We start from the raw sequence: 12798 nt of genomic DNA, 5'->3' as shown, positions 1-12798 counted from the left end.
CCCATATCATTATGAATATCTTTGTTTTTTTTCTCATTTGAAATTTCTATTAATAGTAACAGTTACATCAAGAAGCCTTGCGCCATTAGCGTTAGTGTTGTTTATACAGCTGCACTAACCTCCATAACATAGACTATTACAAGTTTTAACGAGACAAACCAAATGCACATGGCAAAAAATTTCTCACTCACATTCAAATAAATCATGCAACCAGTCTAGATAACTTTTGGCCTAAAGCATTTCTTGTTGTACTTAAAGTTATGAAAGAAGCTCCTATCGTAGATGAAGGATCATTGCAGTGAATTGATGAGAAAAAAGGACCAAGCTTTTAGTCTTTCCACTACTTTGACCAGTTGAGTTTCTTCGGATGAAAAGATGACTTTGTGTCCAGCTACATACTCAGATGCTCTTGGTATACCAGAGTAGACATTGCAGATGCACGTAATCTTTACTTGCCAAAAGATTCTCAGAACTCAATATAAATCCAACTTTTCTTATCATCATCAAAAGCGTTTACGGATAGCTATAGCTAGCTACGATGCGGTGATTTTTCCAAAACTTTAAACGAAACCAGTCCACCACAGCTTAGGTTCTAGTCATTGTCAGTCACCAGAACTTTTGTTTCAGTGTACTAATTAAATTAAGTAATCATACATCAACATTTCATTTTCAGCCGCAAAACAAGCTCACCCACTTGCCTAATGCCTACTGCTTTGGTTTGTTCCTCCATGTAGGTAAGATATTTCTTTATGTGATTGTCACTAATTCTATTCAGACATTATCAGTTTTTTTTTTCCTTCTTTTTTTCTGTCATTTTTCTTCGTTCAAGTATATATTTTCTGTTTCGGTTTTATCTTAGATTATTAGGCTTCGTGATTTCCAGTTTAGAGATATTTTAGTTTTGAAATTCATATTCAGACAGTTGAAACAAACAAAATTGCTGACATTTTGTTAGTTGCAAGTTGCAACAAATGATTTGTATTTCCTCTTCATGCGGAATTGAAAAATTCCTAATAAAGGGAAAGTCAAACATTATGCGACACATGATTGAGATATACTCAAGCCTTGGAGACGAGTTGTTCAAAGGTGGTAGTGACGACTCCTGTCTCCGACTGAATGACCAACATTTTGTAATCTCAAGGATGGTTTTATTTCTTTTAGATATCAGTTTAGAAGTCGTAAGTATGATTCTTTTTCTGGTTCACAAAAGTATTTTGAGTCGAAAAGGTAACATGAAGTTACATTTTCATTTCGACACATTTGATTCCCTCAAGCATTAAGATTTGATTCTTTTATTGTTCTGTTAAGTGCAACATGGGTTATACGATTATTAAACTTACTAATGGCTTTTGGAAACCACTTAAGGCCACATGTAGATTTGCCTTCCAACTGATTTTTATACTACTAAAGTAAACTTATAAAGTTATAGTTAACAGCCAATTTATATATTATCTTTCCAGATTAGGAAAAGCAAACGAAGCTGTACACTTGGTTTTTATACTACTTATTAGCAGCCAATTTTATTTTAATTTTTTATCTAGCAAATGTGGTTATAGATAAAATTGCTACTTAAGAAACTTTTGTTAGAACGTTGTAGGGCTATCAACATATCGAGAAGTGCATTTCGTGAGTTTCATCTAAGCTTCTGTTAACCAATAATATTCATCTATTGGTCCAAGGTTTTATGAATTTTATGATCTATTGGTAAAAAAAAAACTACATTACATAACAATGGTACAGTTCACATATCTCTCTCTCAGCCGTTGGATCCATCACTTTTAAAATCAGATCAGATCATATCATTTTAAGACAGCCTGTAGAACGCCCGTACCAAAGAGATAACGTTCTCGAAGTGCAAGTTTCTGTCTTTTTCGAATGTGATAAGCAAATTGTGATAACCTCTCCCGCAAATCGAATCAATGGTTAATAAATAATAAGTCTCTACTATCGTTGGTACTATCAAACTACGGTAGATACTAGATAGAGAGTCGTCTTTATCAGTCTATTTCTCTTTTGTCCCCACCATTTTTGCAACTTGCACGACATTTATAGTTTGACCATTTCAAACCCATTACAGTATTACTCTTATCTTTTTTTTTTTTGGACGAAACAGTATTACTCTATCTTTTACTGTAAGTATTACTCTATCTTTTACTCAAAAATACAATATTGTTTTTACATTATAGTTATACTAACTAGTTGTAACAACAATATTTTTAGTTATCAAATTTATAAATTCTTCTAATTTTTGTTATATTTATATTAATTTAATAAACTTGCATGCATTGTTATCTAATTTATACCTTTATTACTACATAGTGATAGTGAAAATATAAGCTTTTATTTGTCTTGTGTGTATGGTCACCCAGTTCAGAATGAAAGATACCATCTATGGGAGAGACTGGAAAATCTATCCTACTATCGTCATGATCCTTGGTTATTCATAGGGGATTTTAATGAAATTCTCAACAACTCAGAAAAACTTGGTGGTCCAGCCAGGACTGATTGGACATTCCGTGACTTCCAACACATGGTGACAAGTTATGATCTTGAAGATATTTGACACAGAGGTGATAAATTTTCATGGGTAGGAGAAAGACATTCCCATACCGTTAAATGTTGTTTAGATAGAGCGTTTCAAAACGGTCCATGGGGAGTTGCCTTTCCTTATGCTGAAGTTGAATTCTTAGACTTCACAGGATATGATCATAAGCCAATCTCAATAAACTTTAATATCGGATCCCCGTATAGAAGAAGAGCCTTTTACTTTGATAAACGATTATGCGAGGTTGATGGCTTTAAAAAGGTTGTTAAACAAGGAAGGCAAATACGAACACAGGACCAGAACATCCCAATATCCAGTCGAGTTGTCTCTTGTAGGAAAGCGATGGCAAACCTTAAACACGAAATTCAACTGAACTCTCAGACTCGGATAAAGGCTTTGCAATCTCAACTTAATACAACAATGGAAAGCCTAAACCTTGTTATACGAAGGCATATCCCAACCTTACAAGATGAGCTTACAAAGGCGTATTTGGATGAAGAGAAACATTGGAAACAAAAAAGTAGAAATCAATGGATGTTGGAGGGGGATCGAAATACAGGTTTTTTCCAAGCTTGTGCTAACATATGATACACGAAAAATCGGATAAACTCGATCCAGGATACATATGGAAATATGTTGTATGGTAATAAAGCAATAGGAGAGCACGCTCAAGTTTTTTTCCAAAACATATTTTCCACTAATGGCCACCAAGTAACGAAAGATGTATTCTCTGATTTCCAACCAAGAGTTACTTCAGATATGAATGATGACCTTACTCGACCCTTTGATGCTCAAGAAATCTATGAGGCAGTGTGTCAAATAGGTGAAGATAGAGCCCCTGGTCCCGATGGTATAACAGCCCTTTTCTATAGAACATGTTGGGATATTGTTGGTACTCATGTTATAAGAGAAATACAACAGTTCTTTGATACGACATCAATGCCGCAACAGTTGAACCATACCAACATATGTCTAATCGCAAAAAAAAGATAATCCAACCACTTTTTCTGATTATCAACCTATAGCACTCTGCAATGTCATGTATAAAATCATCTCAAAGTGCTTAGTTTATCAGCTTAAAAAACATCTGAATGGGATAATTTCAGATGCACAAGCAGGTTTCATTCCAGGACGACTGATTCAAGATAATGTCATGTTAGCTCATGAGGTCATGCACTCCCTTAAAGCCCGTAAGAGAGTGTCTAAGTCGTATATGGCGGTCAAAACAGATGTTAGCAAAGCTTATGATCGTGTAGAATGGAACTTCCTGAGATCTACACTTCAGCTCTTTGGTTTTAGCGAGAAGTGGATCAATTGGATCATGGCCACTGTTGAATCGGTGAGTTACTCTGTACTAATCAATGGTTCACCTTTTGGACATGTCAAACCGGAAAGAGGCATTCGAAAAGGGGACCCTCTTTCTCCTTACCTCTTCATATTTTGCTCGGACATACTGAGTCATCTCATTCAATCACGGGTAGCGGATAAAGATATAAAAGGTGTTAAAGTTGGAGATATGCACCAAGAATAACTCATCTCCAATTTGCAGATGACTGCCTTTACTTTGCCAAGCTAATAGGAAAAACTGCAAAGCATTGAAAGATGTTTTTGATGTTTATGAATACTATTCGGGTCAACAAATCAACACGGCAAAATCTATGATAACCTTTGGTTCCTGCGTATATGGTTCAACACATAATAGATTGAAAGCAATACTTGATATCCCGAATCATGGAGGTGGTGGCAAATACTTGGATTTGCCAGAACAGTTTGGTAGGAAAAAGAAAGAAATGTTTGAGTATATAATTACAAAAGTGAAACAGAGAACATCTAGTTGGGGTGCGAAGAGACTCTGTCCAGCAGGCAAAGAAATAATGCTCAAATCAATTGCACTAGCCATGCATGTGTATGCGATGTCTTGTTTTAAACTCCCTAGAGGTGTCATAACAGATTTTGACTCGATATTCATGAAATATTGGTGGGAAAAAGATGCTCAACATAGGGGAATCACCTGGATAGCTTGGAAAAAACTGCAACATTCAAAGAAAGAAGGGGGACTTGGTTTCCGAGATCTTGAAAAATTTAACGATGCTCTTCTAGCTAAACAGGCGTGGCATCTAATCCAATATCCAAATTCAATGTTTGCACAGATAATGAAGGCTCGTTACTACAGAGACACGACGGTGTTAGAAGCAAAACCAAGGAAGAACCAATCTTATGGTTGGTCATCTATTTTAGTAGGCATCTCGCTAATAAAAAAGGGTTCAAGGTTCAACATCGGAGATAGAAAAACAGCAAGAATAGGCATTGATAATGTTCTTGATTCACATCCTCCAATACCAATTTCTGCTGTCAACGATGAAAATAACGAAACTATAAACACTCTCATGTCATATTCGGGACAAGTTAGATCTTGGGACATGGCAAAGTTTCAAACACAAATCAAACTAGAGGACATTGATGAAATCCAAAACATGTTTCTATCACAAGCAGATCAGCCGGATACACTCATATGGAACTACAGTACTTCGGGTGACTACACTGTTAAATCAGGCTACTGGCTGTTAACGCATGATCCCCTTTCCTGTGATATCCCACCAGATATACCTCATGGTTCCCCTGAACTTAAGAACAAAATCTGGAGACTACCAGTAATTCCAAAGCTTAAACACTTTCTTTGGCGAATTATTTCACGAAGTCTTCCAACTTTAACACGATTACGCTCTCGTGGTATGAATTTGGATATGTTTTGCTCTAGATGTCGTCAAGCAGAGGAAACGATCAACCGTGCATTATTCACATGCCCTTTTGCAACTATGGTTTGGCGCTTTTCAAGTAGTTCTCACATAAACATAGCAAATTTAGCAAATGATGCGGAATAGAATATTTCTAATCTCATTATTTCAATTCTCAACTCTGCAACTTCAAATGCTGAATCTATGCTACCAATTTGTTTATTATGGAGAATTTGGAAAGCAAGGAACAACAATGTCTTCAATAACTATAGGGAGAGTCCATCAAAAACTGTCTTATGGTCGAAATCAGATGCGAAACAATTCTATGATCTCACCCATTGTATAGATAGTCATAACCAGAGGAGGGATAGAAATCGAAATATTCATCGATGGAGACCACCATCTGTCGACTATGTGAAATGCAACTTTGATGCTGGATACAACAATCATAATCATGAAGCAACTAGGGGTTGGATTATTCGAAACAACATGGGATCGTCATTGGCTTGGGGTGCAACTCGTCTCTCACATACGTCTTCACCATTGGTAGCGGAAGCAAAAGCTATGCTCGTAGCTCTACAATAATCTTGGATCAGAGGATACACTTCGTTAATTTTAGAAGGAGACTGTGAAATTTTAATAAACATCGTCAATGGCAAAACGAGACACAGACAGCTCATTAACATCCTCCTTGATTTAAAGCTTTGGATATCAAAATTTTAATCTGTTAACTCTGTTTTTACAAAGAGAACTTGTAATAAGTCAGCTCATTTGTTAGCACAGCTTGGATGTAATTCTTCTCTTTTTTATGCTGAATCTGTAGTCAAACCTTTATGGTTTCATGAATAATTATGTATCGATCATCGTTAAATCAATAATATAATATTTTTGAGAAAAACTACCTTGAGAAAAAGTGATAGTAGAAATAAATTACTTTTGAAGCAATATTTTTTGTTGTCAAAGAATTTTGAAGCAATATTGGAAATAGAAAATGACTTTTCCGATTATTTTAGTTTTGCTGATTTTTTTTTAGTTTCATGATCAACCACAGATATTAAAACAATCTTTCTCTTTTAAGATCTTTTGAAGACGACGGCAACATCGTGAATCTAGACAAAAGTGGCAACATATTATTTTAATTTAAGTTAGATGAATTTGGTTACAGAGCACGTTTTCTATAATTTTTTTTAATGTAGTCCAAATTATGATGGTCCACAATCGTAAAGCGCCCAGAGGCCAGAGGTCGAGGTTTGTACATTTTTACTCGTTGGAGTATAATTAAGATTTGTCTAAACTCCTTGTAAGGGAAATTAGACCTTCGAGAATTGATATCGAAAACAATGTTAGAACTCAGTTTTTGACAAAGTGGTTTAGGTTGTTTAGAAATTTTAAAAATCTTGTAATTTTGATGTGTCAAAATGAGTAAAAATATCTTATATTGGAAATTAGGTGGAGCTCCGCGTATTGCACGATATTATCTTTTTCGTTTTACATTTATTTTTTATGTAATAAGTGGTTTTTGGTAATTTTTAATAGTTTTAAGAGAGAACTCTACTTTTTTTTTAATTACTGTTAGTGAAATTTTGTGTTTATATATAAATATTAGAATATGACCCGCATGATGTGCGGATTTTTAAAACTATTTTAATAAAATTAAATTTTTAAAATTTTAAAAAATATAGAAATTTTTTTGTAAGTGAAATATATTTTCCGGAAATAAATAGATAAATACATTTACTTAGAGAGAAGTTTTTAATTTAATACATTAATTTATATTTTAAAATTATTATTACAATTCTTATAATAGTCTAAAGCTAAATTATCGACCACCAAAATGTTTTTTAAACATAACTATTACGAATATTATTATTGTCAAAATTCAAGCAACAACTTATTCACAAAATATTTTAAATGCAATCAACCCGTCAAAATGTTTTACTCTATATTTTACCATTAATAATGTATTTTTACACCCTAAAATATTTTATTGTTAAAATACACATTTTATCACCACTTATAAAATGTATCTATGAATAAATTAAACTAAATTTTATCTCTTTACTTTCAATTTGACGTGGTTTCTTTTCACCACTAAACTTTGTAGTGCCAGTTTGTTTAACCACTAAAAGTGTTTGCTCGGAAAATATTTTGGATGAAAAACTGTGGAGAAAATAGCTACACGATTGCAATGAGTTTATGACCAACCCAACAAAATTTGAGAAATTAAAAGACAGTTAAAAACTAAAAATTTATAACCACGATGATATAGAAGTCTTAGATAACTATAGATATAAAATATAAAACTAAAATAAAAAATCTAAAAATACTACAACATAAGAAATTTAACATATTTATTTTAAAAGGAATAAACAAATATTGATCTGACATATCTTTAACTGAAAAAAAAATAAACTCAAAATAATATAGAAACATTTTTAAAAAATATATAATCACAAAATTATAATAAGAAAATCAAATTTAACTAAATAATATAACTAAAATCTAGAAATACTACAACATAATTAAATTAAAATATTAAAAAAAGAATAAACAAATATTGATATTACGTAGATTCGTCATCCAAAATTGTACAAGGCAAATAGACTAAAAGTTCTTACCATTTTCTAAGTTGCGAAGTTGTAATTTAGGAACCCTGGATTTTGGTAAACTATGTCAGGCAATAAAAACCAATGAAAATTTTAAAATATAATGATGTCTATTATTCATATATGTGAAAATAGTGAGATAAGTGGAAGTAGTCAAAGATATATGTGTAACATTATATAAATATTGTACTTACACATTGATTTAGTTTGTCTATCCATATATGAAGCGTAGTTAAATCTAGCCTTATATGAGGTTTATCTACAGTGTCTTTTCGATCATAGCAATCGGATCATCATTCATGATACTCCGTTTTTTTTTGCTAGCAAAGTTTTTTGATATCTCATTGTTTGTATTTGTCTCTTTGGTGTTCATGATTTTCTAGCGTACTTAAGGTTTTGATTTGATATGGGATACCACTAAATATACATCTTTATATAATAAGATATATGCTTAATTTCCTTATGTGATAGGTAAATTTTTCTTTTTTGCTTTTGGATTAGTTTTTTTTGTTTAGTAAATATTTGTTTACATATAATACATTAATTTATTTTCGTACTATTTTTTTCTAGTGATTAACTTAAACACATGTCAAAATCTAAGATCGTTAATTTGACACATGTTGCAATCATATTAAACATTAATCTGAACATGTGTCAATATCTTATCGATACAATTGACACGTGTCACGATTTCGTTATTGAGTAATTTTAATATCAAACTTTAAATAATAAAATATTTATTTGTTTCTTCTATATTTTATTTTATATTTAGGGATATTTGGAATATGTTTAAATTATCTTAATTAACTTTAGTTTAAAATATTAAAACCTTTAACTTTGTTTTATCTAACTCTTTTCCAAATCATTTCCAATTTTTTCGGACAGGTGGCAGAAGGACATGTATCACGTGTCAAGCTCTGCAAACAAGTTTTAGGGGAGAACTCTACATTATTTTATAAGATATGAAAACTTTGTCACTAGTGAAATTAGTGAAGAACTTACTACAATGTTTATTAGATTTGGAAAAAGGACACTGAAAAGTTTGTTATTTTTTACATAATTTTTGATAAACTAAAAGTTGTTGATTACGTCAAAAATACCTATATATAATTTTTAAGTACATTTTAGAGAGTACGTTTTTCTATAAATATTAGTATAAGGAATGACAGAGATTTTAATTGAAAAGAAGTTAGAAAGTTGATTAAAGGTAATTATAGAACAACCTTATAATTAATTCTCTACTACTCATATAACCAAATACAATTAAAAGATATTAACATTTATTATAAAATTAGAAATATCAATATAATGTTCGATAGTAAATGATATCGATATTTAAAAGATTTTTTCCAAATTTAAAATTATGATCCCCTTATCATCTTTGTTTAGTTTAATTCAATATAATTATTGATATATTTTAATTTCATACAAAATTTAAAATATTATGAATATTTCAAATTACATAAAGTTTAGTATATCATTGGACGGGCTTTGATGGACATTAATAGAAATTTAAAGTATTATTAACTATTAGAATATTAACCATATTGAATCGTGTTAATTTAACTAAAATTATGTGAAATAAGAATTGTCCCACAATACACCACATGTTAAATTCTAGTTACCTAATATTTTTCCAACTTTATCGTTGCAAAACAAGGAAAAATATTCTCTCACTCTTTATTTTACCTTATTTTACAAGGATAAAGATAAAATCTTTGTTTAGGTTTTAGGGAATCAATTATCAAAAACGGGTAAATGGAATTGAAACATTTGGAAGCAATTTTAATAAAACTTATAGGGAATGGATATTATCTTTATATCAATACACAATACATCATATTAAAAAAAAACAACACAAATCTAATATTTAGATTTTAAACGACTCAACAAGATAAATAAAAATTAAATAGTTATGTTCTTACAACAAATACTAAACTAATATCTCTCAATGTTAAGTCATTAAATCACTTCGGACATCTCATTGTCATTTCTCCTTTTCAAAATAAAATACAAAGATTAGTATGTAAAACTTGTAAATTGCAAAATCGATTTGGATTTTGTAAAAAAAAATATCAAAATCAATTATATATCGAGTACAAAAGCAGAAAAAAAAAAACTTTACAGAAATTCCATTACATACCCCTACGAAAACAGAAAACAAAAACAAAAAAAAAAAATCAAATCAAGAGCAAAGAGGTAAACTAACTGAACAAAAACATGCGGATCTTTAATGATCCGGTATTACCTTATTCGGATCATGTTTAGGATACAAGTGTATCCAAACATATTTTTCCTCTTATACCTGCGAGCAAAATTAGTAAATAATTAGAGAGATAAAATAAATAATTAGAGAGATAAAATAAGCTAATTTATCATAATAAATACTGTATTACGGAAAATTAGGAAACAACCATATTAATTAAAACCCTAAAAAATCTGATTACTCGAAAAATGCCGTTTACAGCAACTAACCAATCTTTGAATAAAAATATCAATCATTAATCATTATATTAAAATCCCAAATCAAGAATATTAAAAACCCTAAACTTAAACCTTTCCAAAACTAACAAAATCAGACTCTATCATCTCCATAATCTCCGAATCATCATCATTCGGAATATGCTTAACTCAAGAAAAATACATGTGAGTCGTTTATGTTCGTTTTTGAACAAATCTTTAAGTTTTTGTGTTTTTAGCATTCTAAAAGTGTTCTTTTACAGATCAGAATTACAAGCCAGTCATGGAAGCAATTAAAAAAAAACATACCAGATATGAATCTGTAAGTCTCTAAAAATATAGTATAGATGAGCTACTAATATTTGTTTATTTCATAAAAGTAGTTGTTCGTTTTCGAACTAATCCTTCAGTTTTTACGATTTTAGCATTCTAATAGTTTTCTTCTATTACAAACAGATCACAATTACAAGTTCCTCCAATCATGGAAGCAATTCACAAAACATACTTGATATCAATCATTGAGCCTCTAAAAATATAGTATAGATGCACTACTAACGTTTGTTGATTTCATATGTTGAATATCAACAAGTTATCTAATTTTTACTTCTAACAATTTTGCAGGTGAAAGACAATCATCTAGAGCAATTGAAAATTCTCTAAATCAGATTCTCCACTACAAGATCTTCAAACAATCAACAACTGGTAAGGATTTATTTACATCTTAATCTAAGAATCTAATTATTCTTTCAACATTTTTTTATGATTGTATAGGCCCTTGATACGTTTTCACTTCTCATAATTCTAACATGTTTTCACTTCTTTGTTTTGTTTTATTTTTAAAACTGAAATGTGTTAACTTCATGGTTCAAATAGATTAATATCGTTTACACACGTCTTCTATCCTTCATCAATAAATCAAGTTAAACATATAAAAACTAACTATGTATCTTTGTTTAGAAAACACTCACAATTAACCAAAATAGCAACCATTGGGCATTCAGACCACTATGCAATAAGGTGTTTGGAAACATTACAAACTCACCTTATAGTACGACTCTATTGCCGGTGAACTTCTGTGAGAAGGTAAAAAATTTATTCAATTATTTTGTTGAATCTAAATCAACGAGTCCCAAAAATATATAGCACAACTATTTATCACCTGATTTGGAGCTGAATCTGAGAGGGATAACGATAGAAGAAGCCCAACTGATCAATCGGCTTCAATATTGAAGCCAGCTGGTCTCGCAATGGCCGCGGGATAAAATCCGATGTGTTTGGCGGTGGCTAGGGTTTTGAGGTGAGAGTAATACAACACATGATCTAAATACAACACAATTTCAAGACTATGAACGTGAATAATCATCATCACCAAAGATTAGAGAGTATTACATGGGCAAAAAAATGCAGAATAGTCAAAATAAGCAACACTACAAGAACTTTTACAATCAATTAATCAGGATGAGATAATGATAATGAAGTAAGCGAAGCATGATGAGATAATAAATTAATCAAACTATCAAAGATTCGGCTAAGCAATCGAACTCCTACAATTCAATTCAAAGTGAGAGCAACGACGAAGATGAGAGGTGAAAGAAATCTGAAAAAAACTTACCCTCCCCAAATCGAAAACTCTCTCTTAAGATGAGGATGAAAGATGAAAGAAGCATAAACTGAGTATGCTTACCTTCACCAAATCTCCGAAAATTGAATTCCCCCTCGACAACCCTAGAATTTGGGGAAAATAATTGTAAAGGCCTCTACAATAGTGGAGTTAACATGTATGTCATTTTCCCTTTCTCAAATGGCATAACAATCTTTTTTGTATATTTAAAACGACAAGGCGTTATATTCGTTTTAGTAAAGCAAAATATACTAAATTTTTAATTAAAATTGAAATAATATAAAGCATTAGAATTTTTTTTAGACGGGTGGTTTACATTATTTTAAATATATTCCACTAATCAAAATTGTAACTACATAAACTAAAATATACCTTTAGAACGTATTATAAATAATTATTATGTCTAGCCATATTATTTTACTTTGAGCTAAGTTATCTATTTATTTTCACTATTTTATTTTTGAATTATAGTGACATATTTTTAAGTAATTGTGCTAATTTTTTGCTCTATGTTTTGAAGGAATGGGAGGACGAGAATAAGGATTACAGATGGGAACATGATAGAAGAAAAGATGACTAGACAAGAACATAAATTTCCAAAAAGAAAAATCTTAGAACATGTTGTAGTTAAAATAAATTAACGCTTACTATTTTTTATGTAACCTTTTTAAGAAAGGCATTAAAGTATGTTTAATAATATTAAAAAAATTTAAAAAAAAGAAACATAATGCAATATAGATGAACAATACATAAAATAATAAGAATAAAGATATAAAAATATACTAAGAACTATATTTGTGTTTGTCCCAAATGGTATTTTGGTAACTTTTG

General features: G+C 30.8%; 1 long non-coding RNA gene across 2 annotated transcripts; it reads right to left on the bottom strand.

Annotated features, from left to right (window-relative positions):
- Positions 1-9926: 9926 nt before the first annotated feature.
- On the bottom strand, positions 9927-12095 carry LOC104766964 (uncharacterized). 2 transcript variants are annotated; one of them, XR_015590724.1, is made up of 5 exons: positions 11959-12095; positions 11506-11666; positions 11389-11419; positions 10135-10191; positions 9927-10031 (listed from the first exon to the last, which is right to left on the bottom strand). It is a non-coding gene; the product is annotated as an uncharacterized LOC104766964 (long non-coding RNA). The 2 variants fall into 2 exon arrangements; XR_764158.2 differs by lacking the exon at positions 9927-10031 and having other exon boundaries at positions 10053-10191; positions 11959-12093.
- Between the last annotated feature and the right edge of the window lie 703 nt (positions 12096-12798).

This window comes from Camelina sativa, chromosome 19 (assembly GCF_030686135.1).
Source record: "Camelina sativa cultivar CO46 ecotype springtype chromosome 19, ASM3068613v1".
Classification (NCBI taxonomy): Eukaryota; Viridiplantae; Streptophyta; class Magnoliopsida; order Brassicales; family Brassicaceae; genus Camelina; species Camelina sativa.
This window is presented reverse-complemented; position numbering and strand designations above follow the sequence as displayed.